The sequence below is a fragment of the Schistocerca serialis genome, chromosome 3 (assembly GCF_023864345.2).
Source record: "Schistocerca serialis cubense isolate TAMUIC-IGC-003099 chromosome 3, iqSchSeri2.2, whole genome shotgun sequence".
In the NCBI taxonomy this organism is placed as follows: domain Eukaryota; kingdom Metazoa; phylum Arthropoda; class Insecta; order Orthoptera; family Acrididae; genus Schistocerca; species Schistocerca serialis.
In genome coordinates this window covers 68659554-68681997 of record NC_064640.1, presented here as the reverse complement: position 1 = coordinate 68681997, position 22444 = coordinate 68659554, and the positions used below count along the sequence as shown (strand labels likewise).

Here is a 22444-nt window from a genome sequence, read left to right as displayed (position 1 = left end):
TGTCCGTCCACGCAGCACGTGTCCTTATTAACCGTCTACGTGATGTTGAGGGATTCCCATGCCTGCAAGTACCCAGATCTGTCGCCGATATACCGTATGTGGGACCAGCTCGGACGTCAGCTTCGTCCATGGGCCAGTAACCAGTTTCGACAGTTGTGAGCTAGCTTGCCTCGGGATAGAATGCGAGTACAACGATCTTATGACACTCTTCCCGACCGAATCAGTACATGCATCCTGTCTAGATGGGATCCACCTTCATACTAATAAGTGGGCTCATAGTGCCAAATTCTTTGCAAATTTAACTCGATATTGTCATCAGTGAAATAATATCACATACACTCTTAACACGTTAAGTGTCTTTTCTTTTCCTTCTCCCCTTCGGTGTGCTTCAGGTGTCTTGTCAGGCAGTATAGATAATGCAAGGTACGCAACAACTTTCTGACAGTTTTAATTAATTTCAACTCACGTATTACACAATATATTCATTGCTGCATGGTGACGCATTTTTGCATATGCGAAGTATTTCAGTACCCATGGACCTGTAGCTCATCGTGGGTTGGTGGTCGAAACATTTTTCTTTACTTTTTGTTTCTGAAGTTGTGATTCTTACGTTGCAACTAAGCGTCAGTTCCGTCAGGACTTAAATTTGGGTGGAAGATTGTATGTTCCATCACGAAACACATTTTTTTATGTATGGAAAACTTCAGACAAACAGGTTAGGCTATAAAAAGGAAAGTCAACTTGTCGTCCATCATCAGTCAAAACATCAGGAAACATGGAGCGAGTAAAACACGCTATGGAAACTAATCTTTACCGGTCATATCGGAAGCACGCTTTTGCTGTGCAGCTCTCTGAACGGAGCAGAAGACGAGTACTTCATTATAATTTACACCTCCGCCTCGTCCGCCTTTTCAAAATGACCGTGATTCGCCTAATATTTTCAGAACAAATGTTTGAACTGTTGGCTAATGACTAGGTGCTCACGATGTACGACAAAGCTCATTTCGATTTATTTGGTTATATTAACCTCATAACTTCAGCTGTCGGTCGGATAAAAACGATGAACACACGCATGAAAGTTCCCTTCAAAGTGAGAATGTGACCGTTTGACGAGGTGAAACGAAGAAATGTATCATTGGGTCATATTTCGTCGTGGGGAATGTTGTTTCCTAGGAATCAGACGCTTAAATAGCAGATGAATCTGCTTCCAGCAAGAGACAGCAGCTGTTCTCACAGTTAATATTATGTTTAATTCTATGGTCACCTAATTTGTCATAATGGTGACACGTTCCCCATATCTCATTGTGTATGATTTTTCTGTAGGGTTACCTTAAATCAAGGTTGTACGTTTATAAACCACGTGCCGGCTGGAGTGGCCGAGCGGTTCTAGGCGCTACAGTCTGCAGTCGCGCGACCGCTACGGTCGCAGGTTCGAATCCTGCCTCGGGCATGGACGTGTGTGTTGTCCTTAGGTTAGTTAGGTTTAAGTAGTTCTGAGTTCGAGGGGACTGATGACCTCAGCATTTAAGTCCCATAGTGCTGAAAGCCATTTGAACATTTTTTTATAAACCACGTGCACTAAATGAACTGCAACTGAAAATTCTTCAGGAAAACTCTGTCATACCGCATCAAGTGTTAGGGCGTATTTTTGACGAATTCGAAAGAAGACTTGAAGAATGCGTAGCAAAACATGTACACTACTTAGATGACGTCGCCGGCCAGTGTGGCCGTGCGGTTCTAGGCGCTTCAGTCTGGAACCGCGTGACCGCTACGGTCGCAGGTTCGAATCCTGCCTCGGCCATGGATGTGTGTAATGTACTTAGGTTAGTTAGGTTTAAGTAGTTCTAAGTTCTAGGGGACTGATGACCACAGATGTTAAGTCCCATAGTGCTCAGAGCCATTTTGTAGATGACGTCATTTTGAAATTGTATATACATATTTTTGATGATGCTTTAATGGCATATGTACCCCAATATACCGTAGCAGTAAGTAAGTTGAAATGATGTGTAATAAGTTTGGTATCATGTAACTTCCTAGCAGAATAAAACTGCGTGTCGCACCGGGACTCGAACCTGTGACCTTCCTCTTCCGTGAGCGCGTGCTCTACAGATTGATCTATCCAAGGATGACTCACTACCCGTCCTCGCAGCTTTAATTCCGCCAGTACCTTTCTCCCAGGTTTGATTCCCACTCCAGAACGCTGTTTTGACCTACCAGTAAGTTTCAAGTCAGCGCACATACCACTGCAGAGTGAAAATTCATTCTGGATATTACTGATTAAACGTCGTGATATCTTTTCACCACACCCAGTACAAACTTCTGCATGGGGGTCCTAGAACCAACAGTCGTCCATAGCGTTACAATCCTTCTAAGCCGCGACCTTGTCTTGACTTTCTCGCGCAGTGTAGCCCTCAGTTAAATCAATGCTTCCTCCATTAGGCCGACCGTTCAAATCCACGTACGGCCATTAGGTTTCCCGTAATCTCACTAAATCGCTCCTGTGAAACATTCAGAGCTTATACTCGGTCCCTAATGACCACGATGTCGACGGGACTTCAGACGCTAGTTTCGCTTGCTTTCTTCCATTAGGCCATTGCCTCGGTACTTCCTTATTTCTTAGAATCCAGCAAAGCACTTCCATGGTCCACCCACGGTCCATTTCCCTGGTTACAAATCCCTCCCACTTTGGTCTGTTGCTTGATCGATACAATTGTTATCCTGTCCCTCCTAGTGACTGTCCATCTCTCTGTTACTCGCTGAGAATCATCTTATTTTCAGTGGTTTTCAGACACTTCGGATGCTTAGATACAGTGCTCGGTTATGGTTGACTTACTGGGCTGCAGAAAGCAAGTGTGGCGAGCATTGTATCTACGCAGGACATTCCATGGATTTTTCTGCCATGGAAATCTTGGCCTCAACGGGATCCCTCTGAGATTAAGTTATTAAGGAACCGGTGGAAATAGCTTTAGTCGTAGTTCTTATTAATTGTGATGGCGGCTTTCAGTAGGATAAGGAGTGGGACATAGTGATTTCTTTAATATCTTCCGAAAGAAAACTGTTTATAACTAATGACACGTCTAGCGGAAATTGATGTCATTAATTTTGACGTCTGACTTTTAAATCCGCGAGTGCGCATTCCCATAGAGATTGCGCATGTGGTATCACCATTACGCATGCGCCTGTGCGTCATAGATGGTGCAATATTCGAATGTACCGGATGCCTTTGCGGATGCGCCTCCGTCCCAATTTTTAGTATAAAGTTAGCGGTGTGAAAACTAGCGATCTCCAACGCAAAAAACTCACCGGAAGATGGCTGAATGGTTGTTAGCCGAAATATCTTGGCAAGAAGTCCACGTAATACAGTTATAATCACCAAACTTTATGGAATAAACGTTCTAGAATTTTAAGGAGTCCCCCTCATTATACGCTTTCTCCGATCAGCTCACTTACAGGGGCTCATCTGTAACCGTAGCTTCACGTTGTGGCTCAATAGCTAAAGGAACGAGTTCCCATACTTTATAGCAGATACCTCAATTACTGCCAGGTCACAGCATGAGGCTAGATATAAATAACAACAATTCTTGAAACCAGAAAGTTCACACATGCTAGAAGGCAATGGATGTTACGGACTAATGTCCCATCGACGTATTATACATCAGAGACGGGTCACAAACTCAGAGTTAACAAGGGTAGTGAAGGATACAAGCCGTGGTCGGTTTGAAGGAGCAATCCAAGGCTTCGCTTGGAATAAATTGGGGAAATCACGGATTACGGTACTAGGATGGCCAAATGAGGATTGTACCCCACTAATACGTGTTAGGACTGTAGCGTGGTAACAACTCCGCCACTTCAACTGTTTCTCGGCGTAGGTAAGCAGGCCGCAGCGACGTCCTACATTGCGACGTGGAAGTGGGGCGCAGAGCTAAGAGAAGAGCCACCCACCATCGCTGAAGCCACCGTGAGAGGTTTTATCCACCGCCCTGTGGGCCTTCAAAAGCCGTTCCGAACGAGGCTCCTCCTCCTCTGTTGTTCCTTTTGTACTGTACCTGGACAATTTCGGTTCTAAACCATTGTCACGAAGGTTCTCTCAAATCGACACGTCTATAAATCATTACAGAAATAACATAAGAGGCATAGTATTTTTCCAACTACCTCCCCTGTTATATTTCTCTCTTTCGCAAAAATAAATAAAAACATGAAGAGGGACATGATTCGATATTTTGCACTGCAGCGTAACAGTATTATGACACCTCCTAGTTTTGGCGTCTACGGATCATATCTTCTTTCATAATTATTTTAAACGTGGCGCAATTCAATTATCTCAGCGGTAGCTAAATTCGACTGGCGCTAACCAGTGACACGTAGATTTTTCTCACGAGTGACTTCCCTGTTTGTGTAACCATTCCTAGAAGAACACAAGACGATAGAGGTAGCATGAATACTGTGTTCGCGACATTCTCTAGGAACATTAATCCTTTGACCAATTTTTTGGTTACGAATCCATTCTCGGGTATTACGTTCGTCTAAACATGTTGTCTTCTCTCGGCAGGGTGGCAACATGTATCGACATAATGCGTCATGCCATATGGCTAGAAGACTCAGAAAATGAATAAATGCGATTGAGGTGCCAAATTACGAGAGTAACTTGGAAAGTAACGACCTATTTCGCTTTCCAGCTGCACAGATTGATATAAAGCTTCTATCCAAAGTCGACTGATTTTTCCTCAAAGTTTTGTGTGAGTGCCAGTCGAAAAAAGTTTTAATTGTTTATTCTTTGATTGTTTAAAATGAACACTGTGATATTAAGTCAGTTTGACAGTGAGTTCAGAGGTTATGTTCGACTTTTGAATGCACTGAAGCTGAAACCAACAGAAAATTACCGTCAGCTATAGGAAGTGGATTCAGATTCAGCAGTGAACGATAGAAATGTGGGAACGTGGTGTAAAATTTTCAACAATTGACGAACAAATGAGCGTGATGAAGCTCGCCTCTGACTTCCAACACTCACACAATGAATTGAAGAATCAAGTGAAGAGCGAAATCTTACAGGACAAATGCGTAACGCTTGTCGAATTTCGTACTTGCATACCAAATATGTCTCGTTTCTTGCTTGGAGAAACTGTGTCTGCACGTCTAGTCTGTTGCAAAATTTTCCGGCCGGGGTAGCCGAGAGTTTCTAGGAGCTACAGTCTTTAACCGCACGACCGCTACGGTCGCAGGTTCGAATCTTTCCTCAGGCATGGATGTGTGTGACGTCCTTAGGTTAGTTAGGTTTACGTAGTTTTAAGTTCTAGGGGACAGATGACCTCAGAAGTTAAGTCCCATAGTGCTCAGAGCCATTTGAACCTTTTTTTTTTTTTTTGTTGCAAAATTTGTGCACAACGTGTTGTCCGGCAGCTGATTGACCAACACAAAACTCAGATAATGGCTGCAGCACTGACGTATCAAGAGGAGAAAAATACTTTTTTTATCAAATAATTAATGGTGATGAGATATGAGTCTCTCACTTCACCCCAGAGATCAAGAGCTAATCACTGTAGAGGCACCGTTTCTCATCAATTAAAAAACCTCTAAAATTAAAATTTGTCAACACAAACTCAAGGCGACGATTTTTTGGATCTTAAGGGTGCTCTTTTCGTGGATTTCATGCCAAAAGGCACTGCGTTCAGTGCACATCGATATTCCGATAACGTAAGAAAACTACCGTAACTAATACAAAATTGTACGTGTTGAATGCTTTTTCGCAGTACTGCGCTACTTCACGACAATGACCACCCTGACGCTGTTGCTTCAGCCAAAGGTTTGCTGCATCAATGTGGGTGTACAACTTTCGACTACCCACCCTGCTATCCTAACTTCGCTCGTAGTGATTTTGACCTTTTCACGAGGCTCATTGTGTTGTTGGTCGCAAAATGTTTTGGAAATGTTGCCGAGATGAAGAATGTAGTCAATAACTGGCTTAATGTTTTGGCTGCAGACACTACGAACAACAGTTCTGTACTTCGTGGGCAGGTGGTCACTACTCCCTTGATTACCCTCGTATTTCGTTGGTCACCAAATTCCCTGGATAAGAACCAGTCTTAACATCTGTGCAGCCGTCTTCTCTGTATAAATCCAACACCATGCACCATTCAGGAGCTGCGGAAAACTAAGAGCACGGCATGACTCTAGATATGAAGCCTTGTCATCTCTTACACGGTGACTGAAATCACGCATCATTGTTTCCGTTTGACCAGCAGAACTCACTTTCAGTTCCGGCTTCTGCTGCACGCAAACATCGTGGCTCGGCGTCGTAGTGGGAGTGAGTAAGCTATAAATATTTTGTATGATCGCAGAGCGGTTAGGGCTGAGAGACACGCGGGCGGCTTCCGCTTGGCGCGCGGAGCTCGGCGCAGACGCAGTGGCTTGGCCAGCCGCCGGGCCCTGTGCGCTTATCGAGTAGTCGATAGCACGCGGTCTTCCCTGCGACATGGGCTGGCTCTCTCTCAGGGCGCACCTGGTAAGCCGAGCTAACCTCCACGCTTTCCTTCCCTGCTACCTACACTCCTCACTATTTCTATTTTTTACTGTGTTTCCACCTCAGTTTGGCATCCGTGACTGCGAGTGTTCACGTGAAACTCAACTGCCAGGCGCGTTATTTTTCTTTGTGTAATAGCAGTGACGCGTTTTGACAGTAGTTTAATACGTGGCTTCTATTAAAGTAAGTAATTTTTGCTTATGTGCAGTCAAAATCATTGTTTACAGAAACGGTGACAAATGCCACGTGATAAAGCATGGAATCACACGTATTTATGTCCGCCGCTTGCGTGACCTCTCCGAATTTCACGAAAATTTTTATTAAAACTTTCAAAATTCGTGTAGGAAGTTTAAGATGCCTTACATAACAGTGGAGAATTTCGACATACGATCAGATTAATTACCCTAATGATATATCTGTGCGACAAAAACTATGACCAGAAAAAGCGACGGAAAACGCGATTTGCGACCTGAATTGTCAAAGGCGGTTTGTCCAAGTTTTCCTCTGTTGCCAGCGAACCTTTTATGTGATACGCTTCTCACAGTCTCATTCGTATGCGTAATTAGTCTCTCAGCGGTCACCGCGTTTCCGTTGCTACGTTCTAGCACGCTATATAAACCGCTTTATTTCCTTCCAGTTTAAAGGTGCTAATTGGTACATATGCAGCTAAAGGGACCGTTGACTGTGTCGACTCTCTAATTCCTTAAACGAATTTTTATTTTCAAATAGTTTACTAATTATGAGTACGAAGCACCGAAACATTATAACCGCCCACTTCTCTGTGTTACATCTGTTTAATGTGATGTTCCTTGTTGCCATCTCCTATTAAATGCTTGGTCCTACATGCTTCAGCTACTTCAAACGCATTTTAACATTTTTCTCTGGCCCACCCCACCCCCACTTTCTCTTTCTCTCTCTCTCTCTCTGACACACACACACACACACACACACACACACACACACACACACACACACTCTTTCTTCGACAAAGTCACATGAACCTCATCTCTGAATGTTTAATGTATGTTAGCAGCCGATGTTTACGCTCCTCACCTTATGATAATTACTCACGATTGTAAAACGTAAAATACGATTTATTTCCCGAGTTCACTCTATGTAATTATCGCTATCTGTAATAAAACAACAATAAAACGATTATAACAGTTCCTCCCTTCTTACCATCGTTCACGTCTCTTCGTTTGCCTTATCCTAATGCTTGAAAATCCTCTTAGATTTTGTATCTGGAAATCAATGGTACCTCATAATTTCAGCGGCGTTTGAGTCTCAGCAGAGGCATTAATAAATACAAATTTGTGGGTGAACAGCTGATAATAAATGATAGCTTGCGACCCTTCTGCGGATCCTCAGAGATGGTCTGTTCTCATCTTTCCCGAAGATTAGAGAAACTCACCATACCCAGATTTTAACGGTGTCTCATTCATAACATTCTGGGGTTGGTTCTTTATCTCATTTGACGTCCTCAGAAGTCTGATTCGTAACACACATTTGCTCTCATGAGACGAGTAGCAATATAAATGTGCCATCAATTTATTTGCTTCACTTGAATTACCCACAACCATACATCATACAGCCCCTGACCATAACATTTACTTACAACTAACATTTTATTTCAGTTACAAAATCTGTATAGTTTATTTTTATCTGTGGATGAAATAAAAGTTTTCCTGGCTTCCAGAATTTTCTTTAAACCTTTAATTTCCATAAAGCATGTATAGATTTTCCTGGGTTGATTCTTATATCAATGTTGGACTAATAGCTCAGCTATACCCACTGAACAATTTAGCTACATCACAAAGAAAATAAAAGCATTGTCATTCATAATTTAATATTTTAAATAACTGATACAATAAAAAACAAACCAGGTGTATTCCAACTATGGAAACATAATCTTTCCTATTATCAGTGAGAAGTCGGATAATATACTGCCTTTTTAGTACTCTCTGTCAAATTTTTCTATGAAACGCAGCTAAGCGTGCGAGTTTAGTTTCACAGCTCAGTGATGTAACACCCTCATTTTACGTTTTCACATCCATGTGTCTAAAATTGGCACCACGGTTGAGAAGCTAGACTTGTACTCGGAATCCGAGAGAGATGTTGCACTTCTGACGACAATGAATTCAGCAGGAGAGTGATAGAATCTTTTCCTGCGCTTTTCCCACATTTACTCATCCGAATGAATGGATGGTTCCATTAGACACACCACGACCGATATAATGTCACACCGTTGACCAACTGAGTTACTGATTCGCCACGAATGACATTCAGGAAAACTAGGTCTGAAATCCTCGATAGGCCATTCTGCTTTATATTTCCCTCCATCCCCTCGCAGGAATGCTTTGGTGGATTCTCAGTAACACAGCTTCCCCATTGTTCACACCATTATTTTTCTCGACGTTGATAACATGCTAAAAGCCATCTACTTCTTAAAATCCATTTATCGCTCACTTTTTTACAGTAAAGATTCTCTCTAAACCGGCGCTGTTGTTTTTGAGAGCTGAAATTTTGAGAATTGCACGTAACTAGTGGCCAACTGTCTTAGAGGGCGAGGTGGCGCAGTGCTCGGTACACTGGACACGCATTCGTGAAAAAGGCGGCTCAGATCCCTCACAGGCTATCCAGATTTAACTTTTCAGTGATTTCCCCAAATCGCTGGAGGAAAATAACTGGCGTATTTCTTTACAAAGTGCACGATCAATTTCCTTTCCCAATCCGAGCTTGTGATGGTAGTCCCTAATGCTGTCACCTGACCGTCAAATGGAGCTCTGTTGAAAACTGCGCTACTTGTCGAAGATATTTATCCTCAGCTTTTCTGAGACTATCCTGATGAGAGGAAAGAAATATATTTCATCATCTGAAACTCAGTATAGCTGTTTAGTAGTACAACGAGCTGTGCTGCCTTCTGCAAGAACTACGCCTATCTCGAGGAAGCTACCGGCCGGGCGACCATCTTCCAGTGGCTTCTCTAACTGCCGCCAAAGACTCCTTTCTGTTGGCCTATCCTGTCTCAGTGACCCATTTTGATGACCTCGTACTCGACGGAAATCTAACATCCCTACAAAATAGAAAGTAACGTCTTCACATTTTGAATGTACAGAAGGTTCCTCCTGGACATGCAGAAAATACTGAATTTCGATATTAGAAACTGTTTATATAAAAATTAATAAATAAATAAATAAATAATAGAAATGATTCACCACATCACATATCTGATCAGTTCTTGTTTTTTAAAAGCCATCAATTACAGTTTCTTTACCTCTTTTGTTTACCCAGACTTATTTTTGCCGCGTCTTCTGTGGTTCTCACTTGTTTTCGAAAACGTACCGTACACTTTTATATGGTTTCGGTCGTTGTTATTAGTCTGGGCCTAAATATTATATGGACGTCTACTGTTGTAGCTGTTGCTCACGATAAGGCGAGTTATTTACGCTCTAAATATACAGAGTGGCGTTCTTGATTATCTTTGGTTGCTCGAGAGGGAGTCACCAGCAAATTCTTCATCAAATATTCCATGTTTTGGTTGTGACTTTTGAAACAGAAATGTTAGTGATTGTGATGAAATTAGCATTTATAAAAACTAATTTTTTCCGCAAATTTGGAGAAAAGTAAGATTTTTAAATTGTGATCATACAACTTTTCAGATGGTTTTAAAGGATGCAGAAGAATATTGCCTCATGTAGTTAAATTGTTTAACAAATTATTACTCCAGTAATCTCCTCCATTAAAAATATTCACTGAATATATGGCTAAAATTCCGAGCAAAATTTCCACCAAAAGTACGGCACACTACAAACAGAAATATTGCAAGTTAATATCGTTGAATTTTAATACCTACAGAATAATTATTTCATGACATATCTAAAATAATATCATCATATTTTCTATCAGTTTTTAATTAAAAATACAATATTAGAGCCTGAAGAGAAGATTGATATTTCGACCTTCCAGTGTACAATCTTAGGACAATGTATAAGAACCGAAAAGACTTCTTGAGGTAGCTCAAAACAAGAAATGCAGATTTGAAAACATACTTATCAGCAAACTTTGCTGTTTTGAAGTGTTAAACACGGCAGCAAATTTAGCAACTGTATGACAGTAAACGTGGAGGGGTTGAAAGAATCCAAAATTGCCCTCTTCGGGAGGTACAATGGACCCTAGATATTACATTAGTGGTTTCAAAAATATTTTAAACAAAACAAAGAGGTAACAAGTGTAGACAAAAATTGTAAAATAATACTTTTAATAACACTTTTTGCTACATGCACGATGAAATGTCGCTGCAACCTACTCTGATATAAGAATGATTTCAGATCCTATTTTTATATGCACCTTTATATCTGTATAATTTTATATCTTTTTAGATTAACAGTGGACTTACCCAAGACATGATTCTCTTTTCTACTTTAATTTCCATAAGCTACTTAATGCAGTCTAGGCGCATTTCTTACGTGCACACATTTAGCGCCCTCTGCATTTAGCTTCCCGTAGTACTAGGGCCTCCACATTTCGGCAGCTGCCTTTTGCTATTTGTCATGTGTAAACTATTATAATCTAGATGCTTTCATTGTGTTTTAATGTATGTTAGTCAACTTTTACGTCGACAAGAGCCTTATGCTAATGGGCCACTATACTTGGCATTTACCTTAACAACTGAATACTATGTCGCTGCAGTCTTAAGCTATGATTTGTGATTATTTGGGTTAGTAACATTAATTCCTCGTATGACAATGTCGTTTGGCTTTATTCAGCGTACTTTATCAGCATTTGATGTAACATGTGAGAACGCTTATCTTACAATTTTTGTCTACATTTTCCACTTTTCACTTAAAATATTTTTGTGACTACTAATTAATTTTTAGGGTCCATTATACCTTCTGAAGAAAGCAATTTTAAAACTGTTGACACCAAGGTCAAGAGTTCCAATAAACGTTTGTTTCTAACGGATTGGATGATTCTTTCAATCTCTCTAAGTAAACTTTGAAGGTTTGTTTCAACAAGTTTCCATTCGCTTTGTCTTGTTGCTGTATCAGGCATGAATAAATTAAAATGGGTATCAGCATGTAAACATTTATTCTATATCGCAAGTGTGGACAAAACTTGAGGATGATAGATATCAGACACGGCGAAAGAAGTTGATTCTTTATATTATATGTCATAAAATCTATTCTTCTAAAGCACTGCAGTGTTATTTGTTTTATACTTCATGTTCGTACAAACCTATCAGCTGTCTAGTTTGTTTTTCTTTGAACGCATACGTATTTCAGATCGTCACGAGCTGTCTCCTTACAAAGACATTCACGTAAAGTAGCTCTACCCTGTAAGTACTCTACATTACTAAAATAAAATTTCTGGTAAAAAATTTACAATTTTCTTCCAAAGACGAAGAATGATGGTTCAAAGATTCTAATCGAGTCGCACCGTCATACGCTGGTGAAGCAAATTGACCCGAGGAAGTTCATATTTAAAAAAATTGTGAGAAAACATGAATCTCAATGTACAACAAACTAAAGCGCTATTAAATAATAGATTTTATGAAACCTGCTCCACTACATGTCCATGATGAATTTTTTCGTCTGCGACATACACATATTGTCAACAAACTGATGCACGAAAACATTGGTCACATGGGTTTTCTGCTTGCGAAGACGTTCGCTTAAAGTAGGACTACTCTACAGATGTACTACGTTATGACAACGAAAGTGCTGTTAAAGAATTAATAATTTTCTTACGAATATGAATAATAGTTTTCATTAAATACGAGTACGAAGTAAATGAATAAAACTATTTATTTTATGGCTTTACAAATACAGCCACGCGCTAATTATACAGGGCTATTACAAATGATTGAAGCGATTTCATAAATTCACTGTATCTCCATTCATTGACATATGGTCACGACACTCTACAGATACGTAGAAACACTCAAAGTTTTGTTCGGCTGAAGCCGCACTTCAGGTTACTGCCGTCAGAGCGCTCGAGAGCGCAGTGAGACAAAATGGCGACAGGAGCCGAGAAAGCGTATGTCGTGCTTGAAATGCACTCACATCAGTCAGTCATAACAGTGCAACGACACTTCAGGACGAAGTTCAACAAAGATCCACCAACTGCTAACTCCATTCGGCGATGGTATGCGCAGTTTAAAGCTTCTGGATGCCACTGTAAGGGGAAATCAACGGGTCGGCCTGCAGTGAGCGAAGAAACGGTTGAACGCGTGCGGGCAAGTTTCACACGTAGCCCGCGGAAGTCGACGAATAAAGCAAGCAGGGAGCTAAACGTACCACAGCCGACGGTTTGGAAAATCTTACGGAAAAGGCTAAAGCAGAAGCCTTACCGTTTACAATTGCTACAAGCCCTGACACCCGATGACAAAATCAAACGCTTTGAATTTTCGGCGCGGTTGCTACAGCTCATGGAAGAGGATGCGTTCAGTGCGAAACTTGTTTTCAGTGATGAAGCAACATTTTTTTCTTAATGGTGAAGTGAACAGACACAATGTGCGAATCTGGGCGGTAGAGAATCCTCACGCATTCGTGCAGCAAATTCGCAATTCACCAAAAGTTAACGTGTTTTGTGCAATCTCACGGTTTCTTCTGCGAAAAAAACGTTACAGGACACGTGTATCTGGACATGCTGGAAAATTGGCTCATGCCACAACTGGAGACCGACAGCGCCGACTTCATCTTTCAACAGGATGGTGCTCCACCGCACTTCAATCATGATGTTGGGCATTTCTTAAACAGGAGATTGGAAAACCGATGGATCGGTCTTGGTGGAGATCATGATCAGCAATTCATGTCATGGCCTCCACGCTCTCCCGACTTAACCCCATGCGATTTCTTTCTGTGGGGTTATGTGAAAGATTCAGTGTTTAAACCTCTTCTTCCAAGAAACGTGCCAGAACTGCGAGCTCGCATCAACGATGCTTTCGAACTCATTGATGGGGACGTGCTGCGCCGAGTGTGGGAGAAACTTGATTATCGGCTTGATGTCTGCCGAATCACTAAAGGGGCACATATCGAACATTTGTGAATGCCTAAAAAAACTTTTTGAGTTTTTGTATGTGTGTGCAAAGCATTGTGAAAATATCTCAAATAATAAAGTTATTGTAGAGCTGTGAAATCGCTTCAATCATTTATAATAACCCTGTATATGAGATAAACGTGAAACGTAAGATCTTCAGTAGGAGAAATTCTTGAATCCAAATTTTCCCAAAAAGTTTGATAACTACAGTGTATTCACTACCATCTTTTATTTAGGATTTAAATTTAATGGCACCTAATACAGGAATTATTTTATAAGTTTCTATAGATCATCACAATTATAGGAATTGACTTGGTTACGCGTACTTTCTTTACAGATAATGTGAAAGTGAGTATAGAGATAACCTATGAGCAAAAATAGTAACACGAAACACATTGGTCGTATTATTCACATTATTATTACTGCTATTTTAGTACCAGTGCAACAGAACACGATGGCGTCATGTTCGTCATAGACTATCTATTATTGTTTGCACAAATGCAATTTCGACCTTAAGTTGCAAACACAGCAGTATTCAACATTAATGAAATTAATAAAAGGATGTGAGCCTATATGTTTCATGGTAACATTCGTCACATGCACAATAGGTATGTTACAGATAGAAATAAATCTTGTGAAACTGGATTCTTAGTTTGTGCACTTGTCAGTAATGTACACCGTACTGGTCAAAAATAGGTGAAAGTCAGCTTAAATTTATTTACATCGTCCTGCTGTAGTGGACGATGTAATCTCTAATAGTAACTGTTGTATTAACCTAATACTTACGACGTCAAACATAATAATGTGACAAGAAGAGAATCCCATATCACTGAAAGTAGTTGTGTTATAAGGTGGCTTGATTGCTTACATACAGCAACTATACAACCTCGTCAAAGGGCTATGAGGGCCAAATAGGGTTAGACAACTTTTATGGCAAAATGATGGCAATACAGATTGAAAACAATTTACTTCAATTTATGAACAGAATCTTGACATTACTTAAGTGCAGTGTGAAGATACTGTGTGGCAATACGAGTTAAATTGAAGTGATCTGTCTTTAGCTCTGGTCTGGTTCTGAATCCAGCAAACGATAATTACGATCATTTGTAGAATGTCCAGTTCGGCTCTTCTTGTTTGTGACTGTAGACACGTCCTGATGCTGCCTTCGGATATTGTTGATACTGTCATTGATATTGTGTTCATACTGATTTCCAATGAGGTTACAAAAGCCATGGGATAACTCCTAATATCGTGTCTGACTCCTTTTGGACAGAGTAGTGCAGCAACTCGACGTAACATGGACTCAGCAAGTCGTTGGAAGTCCCATGCAGAAATATTGAGCCATGCTGCCTCTATAGTTACCAGTAAATGCAAAAGTGTTGCCAGTGGAGGATTTTGTACAGGAATTGACCTTTCGATTATGTCCCATCAATGATCGATGGGATTCATGTCAGGGGATCTGGGTGGCCAAATCATTCGCTCGAAATGTGCCGAACGCCCTTCAAACAAATCGCGACCAACAATCCCCCGGTGACATGGCGCTTGTCATGCACAAAAATTCCGTTGCTGTTTGGAAGCATGAAATCCATGACTGGCAGAAAGTAGTATCCAAATAGTCAAACATAACCATTTCCACTCAATGACCGGTTCGATTGGACCCAGTAAATTCCATGTAAACACAGTCCACATGATTATGGAGGAGACTTATCTGACCAGGCCACGGTTTTCAAGTATTCTAGGGTCCAGCCGATATGGTCACGAGCCCAGGAGAGGTGTTGCAGGCGTTGTCGTCTTTTAGCAAAGGCACTCGCGTCGGTCGTCCTCTGCCATAGCCCATTAATGCCAGATTTCGCTGCACAGTACTAACATTGATATCTCCGGTTATTTCACGCAGTGTTGCTTGTCTGTTAGCAGTGACAACTCTACGCAAATGCTGTTGCTCTCGGTCGTTAAGTGAAGGCCGTCGGCCACTGTGTTGTCCGTGGTGAGAGGTAATGCCTGAAATCTGGTATTCTTGGCACACCTTTGACACCGTGGATCCCAGAATACTGAATTCCCTAATGAATTCCGAAATGGACTGCCCCACGTTGCTAGTTCCAACTACCATTCCGCATTCAAAGTCGGTTAACTCCCGTCGCGCGGCCGTAATCACGTTGGAAACCTTTTCACATGAATTACCTGAGTACAAATGACAGCTCCGCAATAGCACTGCCACTTTAAGCTTTGCGTAAGCGATACTACCGCCATTTGTATTTATTCATATCGCTATCTTATGACTTTTGCCACCTCTGTGTATATACTAGGCTTTTCGCCATGGCTACACCCACATACACATTCCACACATGTATTGCATGTGTCTCCTCCTCCCTCCTCCCAGCGTCCATCATTTTCTCCCCTTATTTCTCTGGCCACCTCATCCTTCCACCTCTACCTATGTTCTCCTCCCAACTCTCCCTGTCTCTCTATATCCTCCTCCCCCTCTCTTTGCCCATTTCTTCCACCCCATCTCACCAACCATATTTTTCTCCTCCTCCCTCTTTCGATACCGTCCTCCCCCTGTCTCTATCCATCATCTCCTCCCCCCCTTCCTGTCTCCCTTCACTGTACATTCCCTCAGTCCCCTCTCTCTGTCCATCTCCTCCTTGTCCCTCTCTCTGTCCATCCTGTTCAGCTCCTCCACCCTTCTCTCTGTCCATATTAACCTTCTACACATTATCTCTGTCCATATGCTCTCCTGTCTTTCCTTGTCCATCTCCTCCTCCCCATTCTGCCTACCTCATCCTCCCACCCTCCTTATCTCTCTGTATTACTCCCCCCTTTCTCTGTCCACCTCATCCTCCCTCCCCCCCTCTCCCAATATTCATCTACCACCTCTCCCTGATCAGTTGTGCCCATTCACATGTGTAGCTACTAAAGAGCATACCAATACTACCTACGCAACATGCCTGTATGCAGGACAGCCTGCATGTCAGGGGTAGATAAACACTTTTTTGTCCGTATATCCATTCCTATGGGACCTGGGAGGCTCTAATCACTATAGTGCTGATTTTCATATAGCAATCAGTGTATGTACCAAATTCGGTTGAATTCGATCCAGTGGTTAGGAGGAGATGCTTGACATGCACAAATATATACATACTGTTATTTCAATGCAAAAGCCTCTTACCTCTGTACTCGTTTTCTCGCGATTGGAAAGTACATCATTCTATTAAAAACCGATTTATTTGCTTCAGTGTCTCATTTTATGCAAGATCTAAGAGGATTAAACATAAAACAAACTTACATGCTGCTATGCCTAATCCCACTTACCGAAAAAGAGTCGGGATATGACAAAGTTGATGAAGTTCATTGCAATACGCGATGATGCCAAGGAGTTCTATGAAGATAAATTCAAGGGGAATAGTACTGCATATAGTGCAAATATAACTGGTGTGGTGGAAATATAGATGTTGGGGCAACAGAGTTAGATACTGGATTATAAACAGGTTAATTGCATTGACTGAAAATGTTTAAATGTTTATCTTAATTTAATTATAGCATTCTAAATCAGTAATATTCAAAAAACGTTATACCTAATATACTGCACTGTTGTTTCCTTTGTAAATGGATGATAAGAGAGAAAGTTGTACATCAAGATGTTACGCAGAATGCACGTTTATAAGTAATCTGATATTTTCAAAGTTTTTTTTAAACGTGTGCATGCAGGATGTTGTTCTGATTTCCAGATGAACAATTGCTGTTTACAAATCAATACATTACATGTTAATTTCGCAAAATTTTCATCCATATACCACACCCTACACATCTTTTTGTGTTTCCTGAAAAGTTACAATTTTGCTGAAAGCGAGTTTAGAAAAAAACGGTCCAATGCAAGAAAACAACTCCAGACAAACAATATTTGTTGCATATTTTATGGATAAATGTCTGTCAACTGTCTGTCGGGTGTTTTTTTATTTATTGATACCTGTTTCGGAGTAAGGGCTCGATCCTCATGGTTTACACATTTTAAATGATGCTTTTTCGTCGTGGCCTGGTAAAGCAATCATCATACACATATTGCCATAACGAACTGATGTATGAAAACATTTATCACATGGTTTATTTAGTTTCAAAGACACTCAGTTAACGAAGTACTACTCTAGAAATATATTTCACTGTGGAAACAGAACTACTCAAAGGAATCATGATATCAGCTGCTAGTGGGTATTGAAATCAATCAACAGGGGGAAAAGCTTGTGCCGGATCGGGACTCGAACCTGGATTTTCCGTTTTTCGCGAACGGTCGCCTTGACGGCCTCGGCTATCCCGACACGGTCCCTGACTGACCCAAATTTTCATCTTATCCACACAATACTGGCTGAATGGTCTTGCCCGTTACCTTCACTACTCGCGCGTTTGCTGATTCCCGTAGGAGTTCGAGCTTGTTGTGCATCCGCGAGAAAAGGGTTATTGGCTGTCTCGCCCTTGTTAGATATACGTGGTCTCTGTTCTTTTCGAGTCCCGGTCCGGCACAAAGTTTCAACTTTCCCCATTGCTTAATTTCAGTGCCCACTAGCGGCTAATGTTATTGTAGTGGACTGGGGACATCTACTTGATGACAATGTCTCTGCCGCTAAAAGAGACTAATATAGGCGCTCTGGTAAGACGGATGCGTACGTTCTGTGTCAACACACACACACACACACACACACACACACACACACACACACACACAGTGAAAGTAACACAAAATAGTAAGATATATTACTCAACTATGGTAACGCTGATTATAGCAACTGTAGAATGCAAGTTTTGCATATCTGTCCTGCTTTGACTACAGTTGCATGAACAGAACCTACCAGGTGATCAAGAAGTCAGTATAAATTTGAAAACTTAATAAAACACGGAATAATGTAGATATAGAGGTAAAAATTGACACACGTTTGGAATCAAATGGGGTTTTATTAGAACCAAATAAAAAACAAAGTTCACAAAATGTTCGACAGATGGCGCTGGACAGCAAAACGTCAGTGACTGCTACCGTGACGGGTGAGAGGTACGCCGATATGTTAGAGAATCGCATCATACTCGGCCTGGCTGATAAACACCCGCTGGAACGTACGATGTTTATGCAGGATGGCGCTCCACCCCATAATGCTGGACGCGTGAAAGATCTCTTGCGTGCGTCGTTTGGTGATGATCGTGTGCTCAGCCGCCATTTTCGTCATGCTTGGCCTCCCAGGTCCCCAGACCTCACTCCGTGCGATTATTGGCTTTGGGGTTACCTGAAGTCGCAAGTGTACCGTGATCGACCGACATCTCTAGGGATGCTGAAAGACAACATCCGACGCCAATGCCTCACCATAACTCCGGACATGCTTTACAGTGCAGTTCACAACATTATTCCACGACTACAGGTGTTGTTGAGGAATGATGGTGGACATATTGAGCATTTCCTATAAAGGACATCATCTTTGTTTGCCTTACTTTGTGATGCTAATTATTGCTATTCTGATCAGATGAAGCGCCATCTGTCGGAAATTTTTTGAACTTTTGTATTTTTTTGGTTCTAATAAATCCCCATGTCATTTCAAGCATGTGTGTCAATTTGTACCTCTCTATCTACATTATTCCGTGATTTATTCAGTTTTCAAATTTATACTGACTTTTTGATCACCCGGTATATACTATTTTCTGAACAGAAGTCGGAAAAAAACTGATCTTTCTTGATGTACTATTCGAAGAGCAGTTCCAATCAAACAGTACTCAGTTAAGGCCGGCCGGTGTGGCCGTGCGGTTCTAGGCGCTTCAGTCTGGAACCGCGTGACCGCTACGGTCGCAGGTTCGAATCCTGCCTCGGGCATGGATATGTGAGATGTCCTTAGGTTAGTTAGGTTTAAGTAGTTCTAAGTTCTAGGGGACTGATGACCACAGATGTTAAGTCCCATAGTGCTCAGAGCCATTTGAACCATTTGAAGTACTCAGTTAACTCTCGAGGCAGATGGTTTCCCTCCGTACACGATAATTCTATTCACTGATCTGTTTCTACTGACAACTAACCACTGTCTGTCTATCGGACACTATTTCTGTCACACCTGAAGACTTAAAGACACGACGACGCTCTGCAGGAACTCTCTGACAAGACTCGGACTGACTTACAACTTGCAGCTGACAATTTCCGCCCAGGCACGTTTACTTGAGCGCCCGTCTCTCTTCTCTGGCAAGACTCTGACTTACAACTTGCAATTGACAATTTCCGCTCGTGCACGGATACTTGAACGCCCGTATTTCTTCCCGGTGGCGCTGCCGCTCCAGGGGGCGTGATTGTCGCGGGCAGCGATGCTCGTGCGGCGGACGGACGCCCACGGTACTTCCGGTACCAACTATCACAAACTGTTCTTGTGTGGTACCTCAGTGTACCACATTATTCCTTTGGCTAACTGTTATATAAAGGCTGCAGGACCAACGATGGTGTCTGTTCTTTCGGACATGTCGGAAAGAACAGATACCACATATATAGGAAACAGAATTGTTGTTAAACACACAAACATTTTCTTGCAATTGCAAGTATTGGCGAAGTCATTGAGGGTTCTGGTGTATTTACTGTGTGTCGTTTCGTTAAGTCTGGGGTGTGGTTGTGTAATTTTGTGTCTGAAAATTTTTGGAGGTCATAGAACGCCCAGTCTGAAAACGTCTTAAGAATGCGACATGTATAGCATAGCACAAGAGCAGTAACTGGACGTTTTGGAACTTCAAAAATTTCTCAGAGATAAATTACGCAACCATACCACCTGCTCAGTTAAAAGACAGGCAATAAAAACGTATAATCCTCTATATTTTTCAGAAATTTTAGCTTGAGCAATCCCACACTTTGTTGGCTCCAGTTTTTCTTATCATCTTCTGTTCTTCTAAAAAAACACGTCTCCATTTTTTTTTTTTTTGTAATAAGTCTTACAAAAGAAACATCCATTGGTCCTTTCCGTTATGATTTCCACCATTTCTCCTAATTGTAAGAAAAATGTAAGATATTTTACAGCAATCCTGTTTCGCTGTTGTAGTGTATGTACAGAGTATTTATTTGTTTATTTATTTATTGCCAAATTATAGACCAGTTACCTTATGTTTAAAACAGGTCGTACATCTTACAATTTTCGTTTTTCATCTTTTTACAGTTTCCTTTTCTTTTGTTTTATCTACAACATTTACAAAGAATGATACTTTTCAAAATAACAATAATTTAAGGGTGAAATATAAATAAAATTTTGTTGTTTTTAAGAAGAATATAAAAAGAAGATAGGATAGAGGAGAGATTTGTTAGTACCATCACCGAATGTGACTGACGGTGAATACCTCGGAATGGTTTCTTCGAGCCGTTGACTGCCAGTCACATACACACACACACGCAAATGTTTATTAGTAGAGAAATAATGTTGCATATCCTATATATTAACTACTTTAGGTGCCCATCCACGTACAGCATTTGGTGTTTTTTGGCTAGATCGCCAGTAGTTTTACTTATTTACTGTCACATCTCAGCTTCCTCCTCCTGTTCCTCCTCATTGTCACTATTTTCGCTGTCACTGTGGGTATCGCTGTCCATCCTCTGGAGATTGTTGTTTCGCTGCGCATAGGCATGTCTGTAATGTCGTGTCCGCATGTACTCGTCATGTGTTGTTTTTGAAATACTGTTTGTCAGTGCGTTTAATTGTGGCCATTGCTCTTCGTCTCTTATTGCTGTGTATATATCTATGTCTGTATCTGTGTAGTCTAAGTGTAGTGTATGTCTATTATTCGCATATTGCTCGCAGGAAAAGACAGTGTGTTCTGGGGAACCTTCTTCCCCGCATGTGCATGTAGGTGTCTGCCTCAGACTCACGCGGTTTAAGTGCGTGGGATAAGGCCCGTGTCCGGTTAGTAGCACTATGTGTCTTATTTGAAAAGTAACGGCCATTTAATTATACTGAAATGCTAGCAGTTCATAACAACGTTGCACAAATGCAGCGCCACTGTTCAATTGCGTCAGGATGTAGTCAGCAATGTGTTTCACTTTTATCACAGAAACTTAATTCATAGTATGATACGGCGCAATCATTTATAAAGTCAGGAGAATATGCAAAGTTGTAAGTAATTCCCCTTAGAATTAAGTGATGATTGCTGAGATTACCCTTACTTCTCATGATTAGATTACCCTTTCTGTTGTGTATGGCAATTTTATTTCTTGAGCAGCTAGGTAGGAGAGCCCAAAGGCTCCCATTAGCCACCGAGACAGGTGAGACGAGCTCGCAGGAAACCAGGGGACGGCAGCCTGTCCTACGCCCCTTAGGCGGAGAGGAACGGTGCGCTTTCCGACCATTCACTCGTGGCCGAGTGCGGAACGGTCTTTGACAAAATTAGTAGCTCTGTGGGCAAACGGCGCCTGTGAGAGCATGAGTTCGTTTGCTACCCTCCGATCTCGGCGTGATAGCTAATTTGAGTACAGAGTTTCCCTTTAGAACCCCTGACCACCTGCGTGGTGAGTCAAGGCATCCAGTGGCCGGGATTCCTCACCGTAGCATGGGACGAATAGATCTCCTCCGCCATACCGTTGGCACACGGGACGAGGCAGATAAGGATGACGTGCACACAGACTGAATATTCAGTCTGGCTACACGCAGGACAATCTGGTTAACGCGATTTTGCGCGCTCAGCGCTTTCCAGCTGCAGTTCTCGGCTTTATTTCGCCCGCAGACAATACATCTTGTTCACGAAAATAGCCGCGCGTAAAATTCCTACGTTATCTCTATTAAAACGCATATTTCTTACCGTGTCCATATGCTAGCCATATTGTTCTCTCTGTGGTATACATACATAAAACCCGCAATATCCTTGAACTTGTATTTCTATTAATTTCGTAAGAAAATCTCACAATCT

The 22444-nt window shown here is 41.5% G+C and overlaps 1 protein-coding gene across 1 annotated transcript in view; it reads left to right on the top strand.

Annotated features, from left to right (window-relative positions):
• Positions 1-22444, top strand: part of LOC126470681 (uncharacterized) — a 990891-nt gene that overhangs the window by 506526 nt on the left and 461921 nt on the right. The window lies entirely within an intron of this gene.